This window comes from Nerophis lumbriciformis, linkage group LG10, assembly GCF_033978685.3.
Source record: "Nerophis lumbriciformis linkage group LG10, RoL_Nlum_v2.1, whole genome shotgun sequence".
In the NCBI taxonomy this organism is placed as follows: Eukaryota; Metazoa; Chordata; class Actinopteri; order Syngnathiformes; family Syngnathidae; genus Nerophis; species Nerophis lumbriciformis.
This window is the reverse complement of record NC_084557.2, coordinates 14050410-14068999: the sequence shown is the minus strand read 5'-3', so window position 1 is coordinate 14068999 and position 18590 is coordinate 14050410.

The window sequence follows — 18590 nt, the reverse complement described above, 5'->3', positions numbered from 1 at the left end:
CGTCACCCATCAGTTTGTTTTTTTCTTGTTGCTCCAGAAAGTCGCTGCTGGTCTGGGCTGATGTGACGAGTGCAGCGGGGATTGTCGGTCACATGAAGATTCTACATTTAAGACAAAATGAAATACATTTTGACCAGCATACGGACAATTTACAGAAAATTAAATTTGAACTTTTTGATATAACAAACTAAGCTACATTAATTAAATTAAATTAAATGTGTCCATTGTAAGAAATCGTGTCCGTGTTATGGACGTACCTTGGCCCGCGATGTTTGGGACTAAAGCGGGGGTCAGCAACCACATGTGGCTCCGTCGACCTCTTTCAGAGATGTGTGAAAATGGAAAAAGATGAAAAAAATACATATTTTTTGTTTTAATATGGTTTCTGTAGGATGACAATCATGACACAAACCTTCCTATTTGTTAGAAATCCCACTGTTTATATCAAACATGCTTCACTGATGGCGAGCACCGTTTTGTCCTAGTAATTTCAGCAATCCGTGAACTCACCGTAGTTTGTTTACATGATTAACTTTCTCCGATGCTGCCACAGAAAGACGTGTTTTATGCCACTCGTTCTTTGTCTCGTTTTGTCCACCAAACTTTTTATGCTGTGCGTGAATGCACAAAGGTGAGCTTTGTTGATTGTATTGATTTGCTGGAGTGCTTATCAGGCATATTTGGTCAATCCAAGACTGCAAGCTAATCAATGCTAACATGCATCATTATGCCTCGTTTGTAGGTATATTTGAGCTCATTTAATTTACTTTACTTATGTCCTCTGTGTATTTAATTTATATTTGCATGTCTCATGACACGTTATCTGAGCTTCAAGAGGGAGTCACCTGAAATGGTTTTCACTTCACAGGTGTGCTTGAAGCTCATCGAGAGAATGCCATGAGTGTGCAAAGCAGTAATCAGAGCAAAGGGTGGCTATTTTTTAAGAAACTAGAATATAAAACATGTTTTCAGTTATTTCACCTTTTTTTTTGTTAAGTACATAACTCCACATGTGTTCATTCATAGTTTTAATGCCTTCAGTGACAATCTACAATGTAAATAGTCATGAAAATAAAGAAAACACATTGAATGAGGAGAAGTGAAGTGAAGTGAATTATTTTTATATAGCGCTTTTCTCTAGTAAATCAAAGCGCTTTTACATAGTGAAACCCAATATCTAAGTTACATTTAAACCAGTGTGGGTGGCACTGGGAGCAGGTGGGTAATGTGTCTTGCCCAAGGACACAACGGCAGTGACTGGGATGGCGGAAGCGGGGATCGAACCTGGAACCCTCAGGTTGCTGGCACGGCCACTCTACCAACCGAGCAATACCGCCCCAAGAAGGTGTGTCCATACTTTTGGCCTGTACTGTATATCCCCCAATTTTTGTTTTTTTTTAATCGAAAGGTTAAAACGCACGTTACATGTTAAAATGGTCCTGTTTTTAGGGATCCCGACTAAAGTACCGTATTTTTCGGAGTATAAGTCGCACCAGAGTATAAGTCGCACCGGTCGAAAATGCATAATAAAGAAGGAAAAAAACATATATAAGTCGCACTGGAGTATAAGTCGCATTTTTTGGGGAAATGTATTTGATAAAAGCCAACACCAAGAATAGACATTTGAAAGGCAATTTAAAATAAATAAAGAATAGTGAACAACAGGCTGAATGAGTGTACGTTATATGAGGCATAAATAACCAACTGAGAACGTGCCTGGTATGTTAACGTAACATATTATGGTAAGAGTCATTCAAATAACTATAACATATAGAACATGCTACACGTTTACCAAACAATCTGTCACTCCTAATCGCTAAATCCCATGAAATCTTATACGTCTAGTCTCTTACGTGAATGAGCTAAATAATATTATTTTGATATTTTATGGTAATGTGTTAATATTTGAGTATAAGTCGCTCCTGAGTATAAGTCGCACCCCCGGCCAAACTATGAAAAAAACTGCGACTTATAGTCCGAAAAATACGGTAATTGAATTTCAATTCATTTCAATGGAGGGGATTGGCAACACTAAATTGGCCCGAGTGTGTGAATGTTGTCTGTCTATCTGGGTTCGCCCTGTGATGAGGTGGCGACTTGTCCAGGGTGTACCCCGCCTTCCGCCCGAATGCGGCTGAGATAGGCTCCAGCACCCCCCGCGACCCTGAACGGGACAAGCGGTAGAAAATGGATGGATGGATGGATGGAGGGCATTGATTTGTCATCCAAGTATTTTTGAGTTCGACATAGACAAACTTGATCCCCAAGGGAAGTTGTCACGATCTCCATCCATCCATTTTCTACTGCTTGTTCCTTTTTTGTGGTCGCGGGGGGTGCTGGAGCCTATCTCAGCTGCACTCGGGCGGAAGGTGGGGTACACCCTGGACAAGTCGCCACCTCATCGCAGTCCACTGTTATTATGAAGAGGAAATATTGTATTCAATGCAGTGTGATCATTCAGAAATGAAGATAAACAAGTCAGTATTAATGCTTGTTGTCTCTACACATTATCAGTGCTCCAAATATTTTGGGAGAAACTCCTACCATTTGGAGTATAACGATTGGAACCGTTTGGACTATAAATCCCTTCGATAAAATGTCACATCATCACGTCACGGCTTTCCATCTCTTCCGGATTTCAACGGTTGCCCTGTGCACTGCATGAGTGTATTCATTAAACAGACAGAATCCCTCCTGGCAACGTTGCCATCTCTAAATTGCTCATTACCATTGGCCATAATCCTACAGTCCACTCTCCTCCGCTTGGCCAGATAACCAGAATGGCATGAAACGGAAGACTCTTTGAAACAGCATCCATTTAATCAGAAACACATTTTTGTGTGCTCCAAATGTTTGACTTACTGTCTCGCCCAACAGCATGTAGGCTTTATTAACGCAGCGAGAGATCACTGCTTTGATATTATTAGACATGTTGGTTATTAGAAGTCCGAAGCAACTGGGTTTTCGAAAGAAAGCATTGATCATGGCTGCAATCAAATAGTTTGAAGAAAGATATCCAATTAGCCCCCTGACTTCGATCTGTCATGGCTTTGGTTTTTATTATTTTGTTTGTGTTTGCACAGAGCTTTGAACATCTTGTTGTTTCATCTCCCTTTGTATAGTGTGTTGCATCGCATTGACGCATCAGTGTTTTATCATAAGAAGGACTAGTGGGATACCAACCAAAACCATCTCTTATAGTCTAAAGGTTTTTTTTTATAATTATGCAAAACCAACCTTTCTTACCTATTGGTACCGTTTTTTGTGTATTTGGGATCTGCATAAGTCCGGGGTTGGGGAGGGCGGGGTTTGGTGGTAGCAGGGGTGTATATTGTAGCGTCCCGGAAGAGTTAGTGCTGCAAGGGGTTCTGGGTATTTGTTCTGTTGTGTTTATGTTGTGTTACGGTGCGGATGTTCTCCCAAAATGTGTTTGTCATTCTTGTTTGGTGTGGGTACACAGTGTGGCGCACGTTTGTAACAGTGTTAAAGTTGTTTATTCGGCCACCCTCAGTGTGACCTGTATGGCTGTTGACCAAGTATGCCAGGCATTCACTTGTGTGTGTGTGTAAAAGCCCTATATATTATGTGACTGGGCACACTGTTTGTATGGGGGAAAAGCGGACGTGACGACAGGTTGTAGAGGACGCTAAAGGCAGTGCCTTCCAATATTGTTGTCCGGGTGGAAATCGGGAGAAATTCGGGAGAATGGTTGCCCCGGGAAACTTTCGGGAGGGGCACTGAAATTCGGGAGTCTCCCGGGAAAATCGGGAGGGTTGGCAAGTATGACACACACACACACACACACACACACACACACACACACACACACACACACACACACACACAACAGGCCTAGACAGGAGGAGGACCGAGTGTAGGTACACAGAACATCAAAGGGTCAAATGTGCGAGAAAATGAGAGCAGACGGTGTTGACAAACAATGTTGCAACCTTGTGTGGGAACCGCAGGTGCAGAAACACAAAAGAAAAATCCCCGTGGGATGCAGAAACTGGCAGAGAAATTTTCCGTGCAACGTTCATATTGTTGTTGCTCAGCCGGTCGTTTTGCATCTTGGGAAAACAATCCACACAGTAATTTGCGTCGCCAAAGTCCACGTACTGACAGCAAGTAGTAAAACTTTAAACTCAGGACATAAAAAGCTGGATTAAAATAGTGCTCGTATCTCTTTCCATCAAATGACTATATTTCTTGAAAGCGCAAAGGGATGAAACGCTGTTCGGTTTGGTCAACTTAATTCCATGCCGTTAATACATGTTTTCCAAAACCTGCACAGAAGACCAAAAGGACCAAGAGATTATCTACTTAATGACATTTTATCAAACAACACAAACCCAGTGCGGGGCCCAAAAAGACACACACCACTAAGTAGGCAATTACAATTATTCTCTGTTCCACTGTTTCCCTGATGGGGAAGGTGATAACAGTGGCAAGCACAGTTCCCCTGATGAGAAAGGTGATAATAATGCCAATCACTACACCTAACAGAGCACAGAGTAATCAGAACTGACAATTGGACCCTACAGCCACATGAATGGAGACAAGGCACCCGACTGGGAGACAGACGCAGTGACGGCCCATTGGACAAGAAGTGTAATCAGTCACACTAGAAAGTGCAGATGGAATAGTGCTTATAGACAATCTGCAAATGTTGGGGTTTACTTCAAATGGTAACAAAAACCTGATGGCTTCTGCTCAGTAGGACTGCTATTTCGGGAGAGAACTGTAGTACGCATTTTTAGGCGACATGCACACGCGAACAGAGTTACAGTTTGCGCTCTCCAGTTGAACTGCATGCACTTGCTGTAATTCAATCTGTGGACAAACTCTGCAACACGCGATTGTGCTCCCTTCTGCTCCTATACCTGGGTAACCGACGCCAGCTAGTGTGGCTGAGGCATTGTAAACCTCGCTCCCCAATGCCTTAACAACTGCGCTGGACAGTGAAGTGAATTAATTCACTCATAATATGTTTGCATATGGTGAATGTTTATATTCATCTTGGAGAAAGCGAACCGTAGTCGATAACCTTCTTCTTTTTCTCTATTATCTTGTTATGGGACATTCATCCTCAGCTGTTGTCATTTCTAATATAAAGTAGTGTAAAGTTCTTACTTATATCTGTCAGTAAACTCGCCATGAAAGCGCTAAAAGTGAGTAAGAGTAAGAGTGTAGTGAGTTTACATAATTCACCCAAGGAACTTTAGTTATTAGAGAGTTCACAGGACACATTTCCGGTGTTGGTATTGCACTCGTGAGCCACGGATGAGGAGACGCGGCTCTGTTATTGATTTAAATAAATTCTCAATGTCATTAAAACAGTTAGCTCTGTCTTTTGACACTTTTTCCACCCCCGTCCTTGCACGCTACACCGCTACGACAAAGATGACGGGGAGAAGACGCTGCCGAAGGTGAGCCACAAAACGGAGCATCCTGCAGCGACTGTCAGAAAGCGGCTTGAAAATTATCTGTAAAACATAATCTATGCAACATTTTGACCAAAGAACCACCATTACATGTGATGTAGACCGCAAGGAAGTGTTTTTAATTAAGAACAAAAAAATAATAATATGACTCCTTTAAAGGCCTACTGAAATGCGATTTTCTTATTTAAACGGGGATAGCAGGTCCATTCTATGTGTCATACTTGATCATTTCGCGATATTGCCATATTTTTGCTGAAAGGATTTAGTAGAGAACATCGACGATAAAGTTCGCAACTTTTGGTCGCTGATAAAAAAGCCTTGCCTGTACCGGAAGTAGCAGACGATATGCGCGTGGCGTCACCGGTTGTGGAGCTCCTCACATCTGCACATTGTTTACAATCATGGCCACCAGCAGCGAGAGCGATTCGGACCGAGAAAGCGACGATTTCCCCATTAATTTGAGCGAGGATGAAAGATTTGTGGATGAGGAAAGTGAGAGTGAAGGACTAGAGGGCAGTGGGAGCGATTCAGATAGGGAAGATGCTGTGAGAGGCGGGTGGGACCTGATATTCAGCTGGGAATGACTAAAACAGTAAATAAACACAAGACATCTATTAGCCACAACACAACCAGGCTTATATTTAAAATGCCACAAATTAATCCCGCATAACAAACACCTCCCCCCTCCCGTCCATATAACCCGCCAATACAACTCAAACATCTGCACAACACACTCAATCCCACAGCCCAAAGTACCGTTCTCCTCCCCAAAGTTCATACAGCACATATATTTCCCCAAAGTCCCCAAAGTTACGTACGTGACATGCACATAGCGGCACGCACGTACGGGCAAGTCATCAAATGTTTGGAAGCCGCAGCTGTGTACTCACGGTACCGCGTCTGCACATCCAACTCAAAGTCCTCCTGGTAAGAGTCTCTGTTGTCCCGGTTCTCCACAGGCCAATGGTAAAGCTTGACTGTCATCTTCCGGGAATGTAAACAATGAAACACCGGCTGTGTTTGTGTTGTTGCTGCAGGCCGCAATACACCGCTTCCCACCTACAGCTTTCTTCTTTGCTGTCTCCATTGTTCATTGAACAAATTGCAAAAGATTCACCAACACAGATGTCTAGAATGCTTTGGAATTTTGCGATGAAAACAGACGACTTAATAGCTGACCACCATGCTGTCCCAAAATGTCCTCTACAATCCGTGACGTCACGTGCCGGCGTCATCATACCGAAACGTTTTCAGCAGGATATTTCGGCGCGAAATTTAAAATTGCACTTTAGTAAGCTAACCCGGCCGTATTGGCATGTGTTGCAATGTTAAGATTTCATCATTGATATATAAACTATCAGACTGCGTGGTCGGTAGTAGTGGGTTTCAGTAGGCCTTTAATGCGCCCTATCATCCGGTGCGCCTTATATATGAAAAAAAGATTGAAATTAGACCATTCATCGGCAGTGTGCCTTAAAATCCGGTGCGTCCTATGGTCCAGAAAATACGGTAGTTTTGCATTTAAATGTTCATCAAACAGCCCAAATATTGTTATTATCTCCATTGTGCTGCCACACAGAAGCGTGCACAATGGTCTAGTCATAAATGCAAAGGCCAAAAAGATTTGCTAATAACGTTTAGCTTCTGTGTTAGGGATCAGTCTTAATTACCGCCAAAGGAGCATGGCAGTTTTTCTTCACAGGCTAATCACTTAGATGGGGATTATGTATTTAGCACAGCCTTAATTAGCTGGAGCACTCCCCGAATATCCCCGAGTGAGGCATAGAAAAAAAGTCCTCAACCAGGAGAGCAATCACTATTTTGTTGCTTCTCATAGATACTTCACATTCGCCACGACACTTTTTACATTTGTAGTTGAACTAAAGATGTGGTCTATTGTATTCTGCCATCTCCTTCAGCAATGCAGTTATGTAAAATGAATGAACGATAAAAAGCATGTTGTTTATGTAAGTAATTATTTATCTTATCTTCCAATTAAATTTCAAATAAAATTACTGGAAACTTTATTCTAAGATATGGCCTGATGCCCAGCGAGTTGTTTTTGTTTCTTGTTGAGATAATGGGAAACAAAAATGCATAATTGTATCAAGTCGCAGTATTTGTACTTGGTTCTGAGGCCAATATGGCCATTTGTGCATTGAATGGGTATATGTGATGAATAATGTAAAGCCCTTTGGGTATCATTCCAGGTATAGTAAAGCAATATATAAATACAGACCATTTACCCCTCAATAATCAGCTCAATGATGACACATAATGTATTTTGAATATAGTTTTACCTGAAAATATGTTTACCTTTAAAATGACCAGAGAGTCAAACAGCAGTTTTGCAGTCACTTATATCATAGTTCGGGGACAAAAACTATATTATTAATGTATACTGTAGATTGCATCTTTAAATTGCAATTTCACAAAATTGCAATTTCACAAAATAGAGTATGAACAGTGTGGCAAAGCAAGGCCATTTTATTTATAGAGCACAATTCGTACACAATGCAATTCAAAGAGCTTTACAGAAAATTAAAAGAAGCAACATATTTCAAATTAAAATCAGAAAATACAATCATATTGAATTAAAATCGATCAAATGCTGTAGATAAAATACTTTCAGTTGGCATATGCACAATTAAAAGTATGTTTAGGCTGGATTTGAAGATTGCCAACATTGAGGCCTGTCTCACATCTTCAGAAACAATCAATCAATCAAGGACAGAGGGACTAGATTTTAGGAGCATAAAACTGAAACGTAGTTTCACCATGTCTATGAAGGTTCTTATTCATCCAGGTCATTGTCATCTCAGGGCATTCAATCGATCGCAACTGGACTGCTTGGTTTGTCTTGGAAGACGTTTTGCCACTCATCCGAGTAAGCTTCATCCGTTTGTGCTCATAGACTTAGATTGGTCAGATCTAGTCCCGTGTTTCACCATGTTTGGTCTTGACTTTGGGCACCAGCTGGAGACCACTCCCCGAGGTTCTCAGAGCTCGAGATGGTCCATATTGTTCTAACATGTCAGAGATGTATTTTGGCACAAGACCAATAAAAAACTTGTACACAAGAAGAACTGTTTTAAAGTCTATTCTCTAATCAACCGGAAGCCAGTGCAGTGACCTAAGCACCGGGCTGATATGGTCGTATTACCTGATTTTAGTCTGGACTTGAGCAGCAGCATTCTGGATGTACTGCAGCTGCCTTACAGCCCATTTAGAGAGCGCAGTGAGAAAGCCGATACAGTAGTCTAATCTGCTGGAGACAAAGAGATTGATTAGTCTTTCTAAATATGTTTGATGCCGTGACAAAGTAAATCAACAGGCCGACGTTCATCTGCCGTCATACTTGTGCAGTACTCTGTATACAGTACTTCTACAGAAATAATGTGTACCATTTTTCTTAACCCACTTAAAACAGAAGATACTTTTGTCATTGCACATTAAAAACAATGAAATTGCGGGTGATCCGCCAGCAGCAAAGCACATACAAACAGCACAGTTATGTTGCTGTTGAAAATGTATATATAACCATTTCTAAAAATGTAGGCAGTAAACTGGGGGGAGGGGGGGGGGGGGGGTGGTAATACTCATGTTGTGTTTGCAGTCCGTATGGCCCATGGAAAGTAATTGTTTAAGTAAATCTGGTGGTATGGGATTTGATTGACCTGAAGCGGTGTCTTGAGGGCAACGGGTCAAACAGGTGGTGGGAGGAGTGAGAAGGATAGCCAGTGATGGTCTTCACTTTTTTAAGGCAGCAGGATCTGGAGATGTCCAACAGGGGAGACATGGGGTAGCCAATGATTTTCTGGGCTGTTTATATGAGTACAGCGTTCCTGTCCTCCACTGTGAAGCCTGGGTACCACACACTCAGTGAGTATGTGAATGCACTCTCCACAGACCAGTGATAGAAGGCCAGCAACAGCTTCTGGTCCAGGTTGTTTTTCCTCAGGATATGGAAGAAGTGCAGACGCTGCTGGGCCTTCCTCACCAGGGCCTTGATGTTAATACAAACATAGACCAGGAAAGGTCTGTGGAGAAGGTGGTGACCAGAAACCTGATTGAGGAGACACTTTCCAAACATTCACCATTTATGAGAAGGGGGGCGTGGGTGTGGTTGTCTCCTGAAGTCCACAATGAGTTATTTTGTTTGTTTGATGTTCAAGGTCCGGTTATTTTTAGTGCTGTCTCCATTTGTAATGAGCCAAACTACGGTGTTGTCGTCCGCAAACTTAAATATTGCGTTGGTTGGGTGGGACGCAGTGAAAGGTGTACAGACGAGGACTCAGCACACAGCCTTGGTAGGAGCCAGTGCTGACGAGGTGGGTTGAGGAGAAGTGGGGGCCAGTTTTAACACGTTGACTACGGATTGTGAGGAAGTCTTTTATCTGATGGCAGGTGGAGGTGGGGATCTGTAGGCCAGAGAGTTTTGAAACAAGAATGTCGTGGATGATGGCGTGGATGATGGTATTAAAGGCTGAACTGTGGTCAATGAACAGCATCCGCATGTAGCAACCCCTGTTCTCCAGGCGACTCAGCGCGGTGTGGAGTGTGAGAGTGATGGTGTCCTCCGTCGAGCTGTTCACTCTGTAGGCTAATTGGTCGTGGTTGAAGGAGTCAGGAAGATATTTGATGTGGCTTGCAACAACTGTAGAGCAAGGGTGTCTAAACTACAACCCGCGGGCCAATTTAGGCTTGCCGGCATCTTCAGTCTGGGTTGCAAGACGTCACATGTTTATTAAGGCCTGTCGGGTGCCTCCACCTAATTTAAATCATCTGCCAGTCTAATTGCTACAAGTTTTCCGTGGTCTTGGTTAAAAAATCAGGTTAATGACCATGAATGTTGAAAAGCACACAGCACTGCAATTATTTATACAACCCAATCCAAACAAACTTTCCCACTCATACATATATATATATATATATATATATATATATATATATATATATATATATATATATATATATATATATACTGTATATATCAGACCTGGGCATTCTGCGGCCCGCGGGCCACATCCGGCCCTTTGTGCATCCCTGTCTGGCCCGCGTGAGGCCAATCATAAATTACAAAATACATTTTAAAAAGTATCTATGTCGAGTGTGCAATAAAACGGTGCTGCTTTTGTTTTGAAAAGCGTTATTTGTATTACTTCCGTGTGGACGTATGCACGTGAGTGAATGTGAACAGCAGCAATCACAAATTACAAAATAAAGTTTAAAAAACATCTATGTCGTGCGCGCAATACAACTGTGCTGCTTTTATTTTGTAAAGTGTTATTTATGGGCGTATGTCCGTGTGTAACCTATGAGTGAAGGTGCACAGCTACAAGTGATGAGACGCTAAAAAGAGAAAAGTTGATGACGAATGGCGTGTTTTCAACAAGACATGGACTGCCAAGTATTTCTTTACAGAAATTAAAGGTAAAGCCGTGTGCTTAATGTGTGGTACACAGGTTGCTGTGTTTAAAGAATATCATTTGAATCGCCACTACACGACGAAGCACGAGGAAAAATAGCGGAATCTGTCTGATGAAGAGCGCGCAAGGGAGCCTGATGCGTTGATGGTAAAACTGCAAACCCAACAAGGACTTTTTGCCATATTTCCCACCCCCAGAGATGCAGCTGTCAGGACAAGTTTCGTCATTTCTCACAAAATCGCCAGAAAAAGTAAGGCGTTTTCTGACGGAGAGTTTATTAAGGAGTGCTTATTGGACTCTGTTGCACTGATATAACAGGTGTTGTGCCGGATAATGCACCCCCGGCGTAGAATGCACCCCCTGACGGGAGTGTTATATCAACTAAAGCCCACACTTAAAGTTTCCACGTGCAAGATTGAATCTATTTTAAAAAGTAATTTAATAAGAAGCCAAAAGTGCAAAAACATTAATGTTCGTGTTGGAGGAGTTGTGCATGAATGAAATATGAAATCCGTGCTGCAGTCGCTGCTGGGCCACAACATTAGGTACATCTGCAGACTGCTGCACGGATTTCATATTTCATTATTCACAACTCCTCCAGGTGAGATACATGATCTATGATCTAAAATAAATTTATAGGAAGTGAAGAAGCAGCAGATCACTTGATAATGTAAACATAGGCACACAGATTGTGATCACGGTGCCGCTATAGATAGTTTGTCTGCGTTAGTACTTATAATAACAATATCACTAGTGCTTTTTGATTGGTTATTTATTGGATTTTATGGCTGAAATAGTGGAGCTCCCATTGGTTCCGCTGTAAGCTAACTTTGATTTAGTCGTTGTCACTTGTAAAGAACATAATGTCATGGCTGTCTTGAGTTTCCAATAACTTCTACAACTCTTATTTTTTGTGATAGAGTGATTGGAGCACATACTTGTTTGTCACAAAAAACATTCATGAAGTTTGGTTCTTTTATGAATTTATTATGGGTCTACTGAAAATGATACCAAATCTGCTGGGTCAAAAGTATACTTACAGCAACGTTAATATTTGGTTACATGTCCCTTGGCAAATTTTACTGCAATAAAGCGCTTTGTATTGTATATGTAAACTTTTGACCACAACTGTACGTTTATTTAATATTCAGAATGCATTAAAAAAAAAAAAAGTATTTCATAATGAATGTGAACCATTGACAAAATTCCAAAAAAAGTGCAGTTCTCTTTTCAATCAATCAATCAATCAATCAATGTTTATTTATATAGCCCTAAATCACAAGTGTCTCAAAGGGCTGCACAAGCCACAACGACATCCTCGGTACAGAGCCCACATAAGGGCAAGGAAAAACTCACCCCAGTGGGACGTCGATGTGAATGACTATGAGAAACCTTGGAGAGGACCGCATAGGTGGGTAACCCCCCCCCCCCCCCCCCCCCCCCCCCTCTAGGGGAGACCAAAAGCAATGGATGTCGAGTGGGTCTAACATAATATTGTGAGAGTACAGTCCATAGTGGATCCAGCATAACAGTAATAGTCCAGTCCACAGTGGGGGCAGCAGGAAACCATCCCGAGCGGAGACGGGTCAGCAGCGCAGAGATGTTCCCAACCGATATACAGGCGAGCGGTCCACCCCGGGTCCCGACCCCGGACAGCCAGCACCCCATCCACGGCCACCGGACCTGTGTGTCTCCCCTTCCACAAGGGGTAGGGGGGAGCAGAGGAGAAAAGAAAAGAAACGGCAGATCAACTGGTCTAAAAAAAGAGGGGGCGATTCAAAGGCTAGAGTATACAAATGAGTTTTGAGATGGGACTTAAATGCTTCTACTGAGGTAGCATCTCTAACTGTTACCGGGAGGGCATTCCATAGTACTGGAGCCCGAATAGAAAACGCTCTACAGCCCGCAGACATTTTTTGGGCTCTGGGAATCACTAATAAGCCGGAGTTCTTTGAACGCAGATTTCTTGCCGGGACATATGGTACAATACAATCGGCAAGATAGGATGGAGCTAGACCGTGTAGTATTTTATACGTAAGTAGTAAAACCTTAAAGTCACATCTTAAGTGCACAGGAAGCCAGTGCAGGTGAGCCAGTATAGGCGTAATATGATCAAACTTTCTTGTTCTTGTCAAAAGTCTAGCAGCCGCATTTTGTACCAACTGTAATCTTTTAATGCTAGACATAGGGAGACCCGAAAATAAAACGTTACAGTAATCGAGACGAGACGTAACGAACGCATGAATAATGATCTCAGCGTCGCTAGTGGATAAAATAGAACGGATTTTAGCGATATTACGGAGATGAAAGAAGGCCGTTTTAGTAACACTCTTAATTTGTGACTCAAAGGAGAGAGTTGGGTCAAAGATAATACCCAGATTCTTTACTGAATCGCTTTGTGTAATTGTTTGGTTGTCAAATATTAAGGTGGTATTATCAAATACATGTCGGTGTTTAGCAGGACCGATAATCAGCATTTCCGTTTTCTTAGTGTTGAGTTGCAAGAAGTTAGCGGACATCCATTGTTTAATTTCATTAAGACACGCCTCCAGCTGACTACAATCCGGCGTGTTGGTCAGCTTTAGGGGCATGTAGAGTTGGGTGTCATCAGCATAACAATGAAAGCTAACACCGTATTTGCGTATGATGTCGCCTAGCGGCAGCATGTAAATACTAAAGAGTGCAGGGCCAAGAACCGAACCCTGGGGGACTCCGCACGTTACCTTAACATAGTCCGAGGTCACATTGTTATGGGAGACGCACTGCCTCCTGTCAGTAAGATAAGAGTTAAACCACGACAAAGCTAAGTCTGACATACCAATACCTGTTTTGATACGCTCTAATAAAATATTATGATCGACGGTATCGAAAGCAGCGCTAAGATCAAGAAGCAGCAACATAGATGACGCATCAGAATCCATCGTTAGCAGTAGATCATTAGTCATTTTTGCGAGGGCTGTCTCCGTAGAGTGATTTGCCCTGAAACCGGATTGAAAAGGTTCACAGAGATTGTTAGACACTAAGTGTTCATTTAGCTGCTGTGCGACGATTTTTTCGAGGATTTTCGAGATAAACGGAAGGTGGGACACCGGCCGGTAGTTTACCATGAGGTCAGGATCGAGGTTAGGTCTTTTGAGCAGAGGATGAATAACCGCTTTTTTGAATGCTAGTGGAACAGTGCCAGAGGAAAGTGATAAGTTTATAATATTTAGCACTGATGGACCTAATAATACAAAAAGCTCCTTGATAAGTTTCCCAGGAAATGGGTCAAGTAAACATGTTGTTTGTTTTGTCCCCTTAACACATCTTAACAATTCCTCTAATGTTATTTCATCAAAGAGAGAGAAACTATTTTGGAGGGCGGTATCCGTTGTAGATACAGTTGTATCTGTGTTAATAGAACCCAGTTGTAGCTGGGATGCATTGTCTTTAATCTCCTTTCTAATGAGTTCAATTTTCTTATTAAAGAAATTCATAAAATCATCTGCTGAGTGGGTGGAGCTACTGGGAGGAGTCCCTTGTTGGGTTAGCGATGCTACTGTACTAAACAAAAATTTAGGATCATTTTTGTTGAGGTGGATGAGATTTGAGTAATATTTAGCTTTAGCTAAGGTAAGCATGTGTTTATAAGTTATTAAACTATCACTCCATGCTTGATGGAAAACCTCAAGCTTGGTCGCGCGCCATTTGCGTTCCAGCTTTCTACACGATAATTTATGGGCTCTAGTTTCTTCTGTAAACCATGGGGTGCGCCTTTTAAGGGCTCTTTTTTGTTTTAGCGGTGCTATACTATCAATGGTGTCGCGCAGGGCGTCGTTAAAGTTGTTAGTGAGGTTATCAATACAGCCGACATAATTTGGGAATGGTGCCATTACCGAAGGCAGTAGGCCAGCAAGAGTCATCGTTGTGGCAGCATTAATGTTGCGGCTGCTATAGTAATTATTATTATTAGTTTGTTGACAATGAGTCAGAACTTCAAATTTTATAAGGTAATGATCGGACATTACTTTAGTATACGGGAGTATCGTAACTTTGGAGGTGGTGACGCCCCTGACAAGCACTAGATCTATCGTATTACCGTTGCGATGCGTAGGTTCATTTATTATTTGTGTAAGACCACAGCTATCAATTATAGTCTGGAGCGCCATGAACTGAGGGTCCGATGGGGTATTCATATGGATATTAAAGTCCCCCATTATGATTATATTGTCGGCGTGCGTCACTAAATCAGCAACAAACTCTGAAAATTCACTGATGAAGTCCGAATTGGGTCCTGGGGGGCGGTAGATAACAGCCAGGTGGAGAGGCAGCGGTGTGACAAACCTCATAGTAAGCACCTCAAACGAGTTATATTTATTATTTAGGTTCGGGGTAAGGTTAAAGTTTTTGTTGTATATGAGTGCGACTCCCCCACCCCTTTTAATGGGACGGGCAATATGCGTTCCCGCATAGCCAGGAGGAGACGCCTCACCCAGCGCAAAGAAATCGTCTGGTTTGAGCCAGGTCTCGGCGAGACCAATGACATCAAGATTATTGTCTCTAATGACCTCATTAACTAATAGCGTTTTGGAAGATAATGATCTTATGTTCAAGAAGCCCATATTATAAGTAGTGGGCTGTTTTGAGGAGTTTTTGTTGAAATTATCCGTAGTAGCAATATTAATAATGTTGCGTTTATTATGTGTAGTGCACTTTAAATAATTTCGACCATATCTAGGAATTGATATGACGGGAATTTTCCGATTGTTTGTTTGATGTTGTGATAAACTGAACGCATCATAACTTGCCACCTCAGTAGAGTGCATGTCTACTTCTGATAAAGCCATCACAGAAAAAACATTTCGTGAGTTGTGTATTGTTGTAAAATAATTGCTATGTGTGCAGGTATTATCCAGCCTGGCGCTGGCTAGTTCTATTTTAACTGACTTCTCACCCGGACTCGCGCTTCTTTGAGGATTAGCCTTTCGCTTTGTTGTTAGCCCCGCTCGGCATCCCCGCTTCTGCTTCCGCTCACACCGCTTACGTGTCTTCCGTTGACGGTCCCCGCTGGCACTTAACTCCGCTGCTTCAGAGGCCGCTGGATGTAGCCAGCGAAGAATCCCCATGCTAGCGAGGAGGTCGAAAGTACACGCATCTTTCAGCCTATAACGGCCCGATCTATCCACATCCAGAATCGTCTGTCGGTCGTATGTGATCACGAAGTGTCCACGCTGTGAGCCAGCCATGAAATAGACAGAATTGACGGGTATTTTTGCCAAATCGCTCTACACTTCCAAGAGCGTCTGCAAGCCGCTGCCATCAGGACGCCGCCATCTGGTCTTTAAGGGCAATGTAAGCGGACAATGGATCACATTTTTTTAATATTTAATAATATTAACAATAATAATAACATTTGTCGTCATGTATGTCATAATGATTGTAAACGATGGGTAAAATTACAAAAAAGTGCAGTTCCCCTTTAAGATGGAACTAGTGAGCCTTTGCAGCGGTTTTATATACAGGGCTTTTGGGTTAGACTGGGTTTCACCGAGAATCCTGCTAGCCCATTTGATGACCTGGCTCAAAGAGTTCCTGCTTTTTAAAGACAGGTTGCCAAACGATGCCACCATACAAAACAAAAGGACAGACTCACTCAAAGCATGGTAGAACAGCTTAATCAGTGATAAGTCAACATGAAGGTGAGACAGGTTCCTTAAACAGAAAAGACGCTGATGGCCTTTCTTACACACAGCTTCACAATTTTCATCACACAATTTAGTCTTTATGTTTGTACCCAGATACTTGTAAGATTGTAGAAGTTCAACACTGTATGTGACTTCATGTGGAGGGGCTTTAATCATATCTTCAGTATTTTTCCTGTTTATTTCTAGATGGGACTCCTCACACTATAAAATGGTTGACAACCGGACCATTACCTGTCTCGCCTGCCTGTAGCAGGCTAATGATGACTGGGTTGTCTGCATATTTAATAATGGTTCTCCTATCAAACCCACTCTGACACATGCTGAACCCGTGGAAGAGCAGACTTGCAGACAATGATCCATTAACCACTTTCTGTGTTCTATTATTTAAGAAGTCAAGGGACCAACCCACCATATTTTTACTCAGGCCAAACTGTTGTAAAAGCCTTTTTGCTAAGATGTGGGACTGCATTGTGTTGAAGGCCGATGAAAAATCAATGAATAAAAGTTTGGCGTGCGACCCAACTTGCTCATCATGTTTGACAATCTGGTTGAACAGGGTAAATGTAGCATACTCTACCCCTCTATTTGGTCTGTATGCAAGCTGCATTAGATCCAGTGCCTGTACTGCTACTTTCAGGATCTCAGTCTTGACCAGTCTCCCAAAGGATTTCATAACTACTGTTTCACTGGTCTTAGATAATTAAAAACCTTGGGGCAGCCGACTAAAGGGGACAGGGACTACTACTTTATTCTTCCAAATTGCAGGGACACATTGTGACTGTAAAGACTTGTTAAAAATAAAATTAAAGATAGTGCTCAGTTCTCTGGCCCAAGATTTGGACCATGACTCCTTTTTACTTTAACTGAGAAAAAGGCCTTTTCCACATCCATGAGGTCTGTAATAACATTTTGGTCATCTATTATGCTTCAGCTTCTGGACCTTTCTATTAAAATCATGCTCATTATCAAAGCGGTTGTAAAACCCATTAAGAGCATTTTCAAGCTGAATGTCTGAGTTGAAGGCATCTATACTAATCCGGCTACTCTTTGAGCATTGGAGGCCTGCTATGGTTTTCATACTAAACCAAGCAGAGTCAAGGTTATTCGTAAACAACTTGTCCTTTCGCTAGGATTTCTATTTCTGTTCGGCCTTTGAGATTTCTGTTCTCAGCTCTCTATGCAAGTCAGAGGAGAATGCTCCCTTTTTAAAAGCAGCTCTTTTTTCCGTAGACTGGCCATCACAGATTTATTTACACAGTTTATTATTCACATAAATTTTCACCCGCTTAAGAGGAATGATCATGTCTCTACAGAAGACAATGTATGCTCATACAACATGAGCCAAGAAACCCAGGTTATCACCACTCGGTTGTTTAAACATGTCCCAGTTCTACAGTCAAAGCACGCTTGCAGGCGTTCCACAGCTTCCTGTGTCCAGACCTTGATGTTATTTGTCCCGATCTTCTCTCTCTTTTAGATAGTTTTACAAGCGTTTATATATGGGCAACAAGTGCACACAGTTATGGTTTGCTCTGCCCAGCGGAGCCAAAGGGAGCGATTTGTAGACGTCCTTCACGGACCCAAGTTGGGCAGGATACATATTGATAAAAGTTCCTAAGTGTCTTTTTAAGAGAAACATGGTTAAAATCCCCTAAAATAAAATTGGGAGCGGCGGGCAAGATTGTCAGCAGTTTTTGCATCACCTCGAAAATAGAATCACAAGCAGAATCAGCTTTTGCTTTAGGGTGTATATATACCACTGTGATAAGAAGTTGCCAAGACTCCCGAGGGAGGTGAAAAGGACGTAACGATACAGAAAGGATTACAATGTTCTTAGTGCAAATACGTTTCCTGACAGCCTGCTTAGTGGCCTTGTGGTTAGTGTCCGCCCTGAGATCGGTAGGTCGTGAGTTCAAACCCCGGCCGAGTCATACCAAAGACTATACAAATGGGACCCATTACTTCCCTGCTTCGCACTCAGCATCAAGGGTTGGAATTGGGGGTTAAATCACCAAAGTGATTCCCAAGCACAG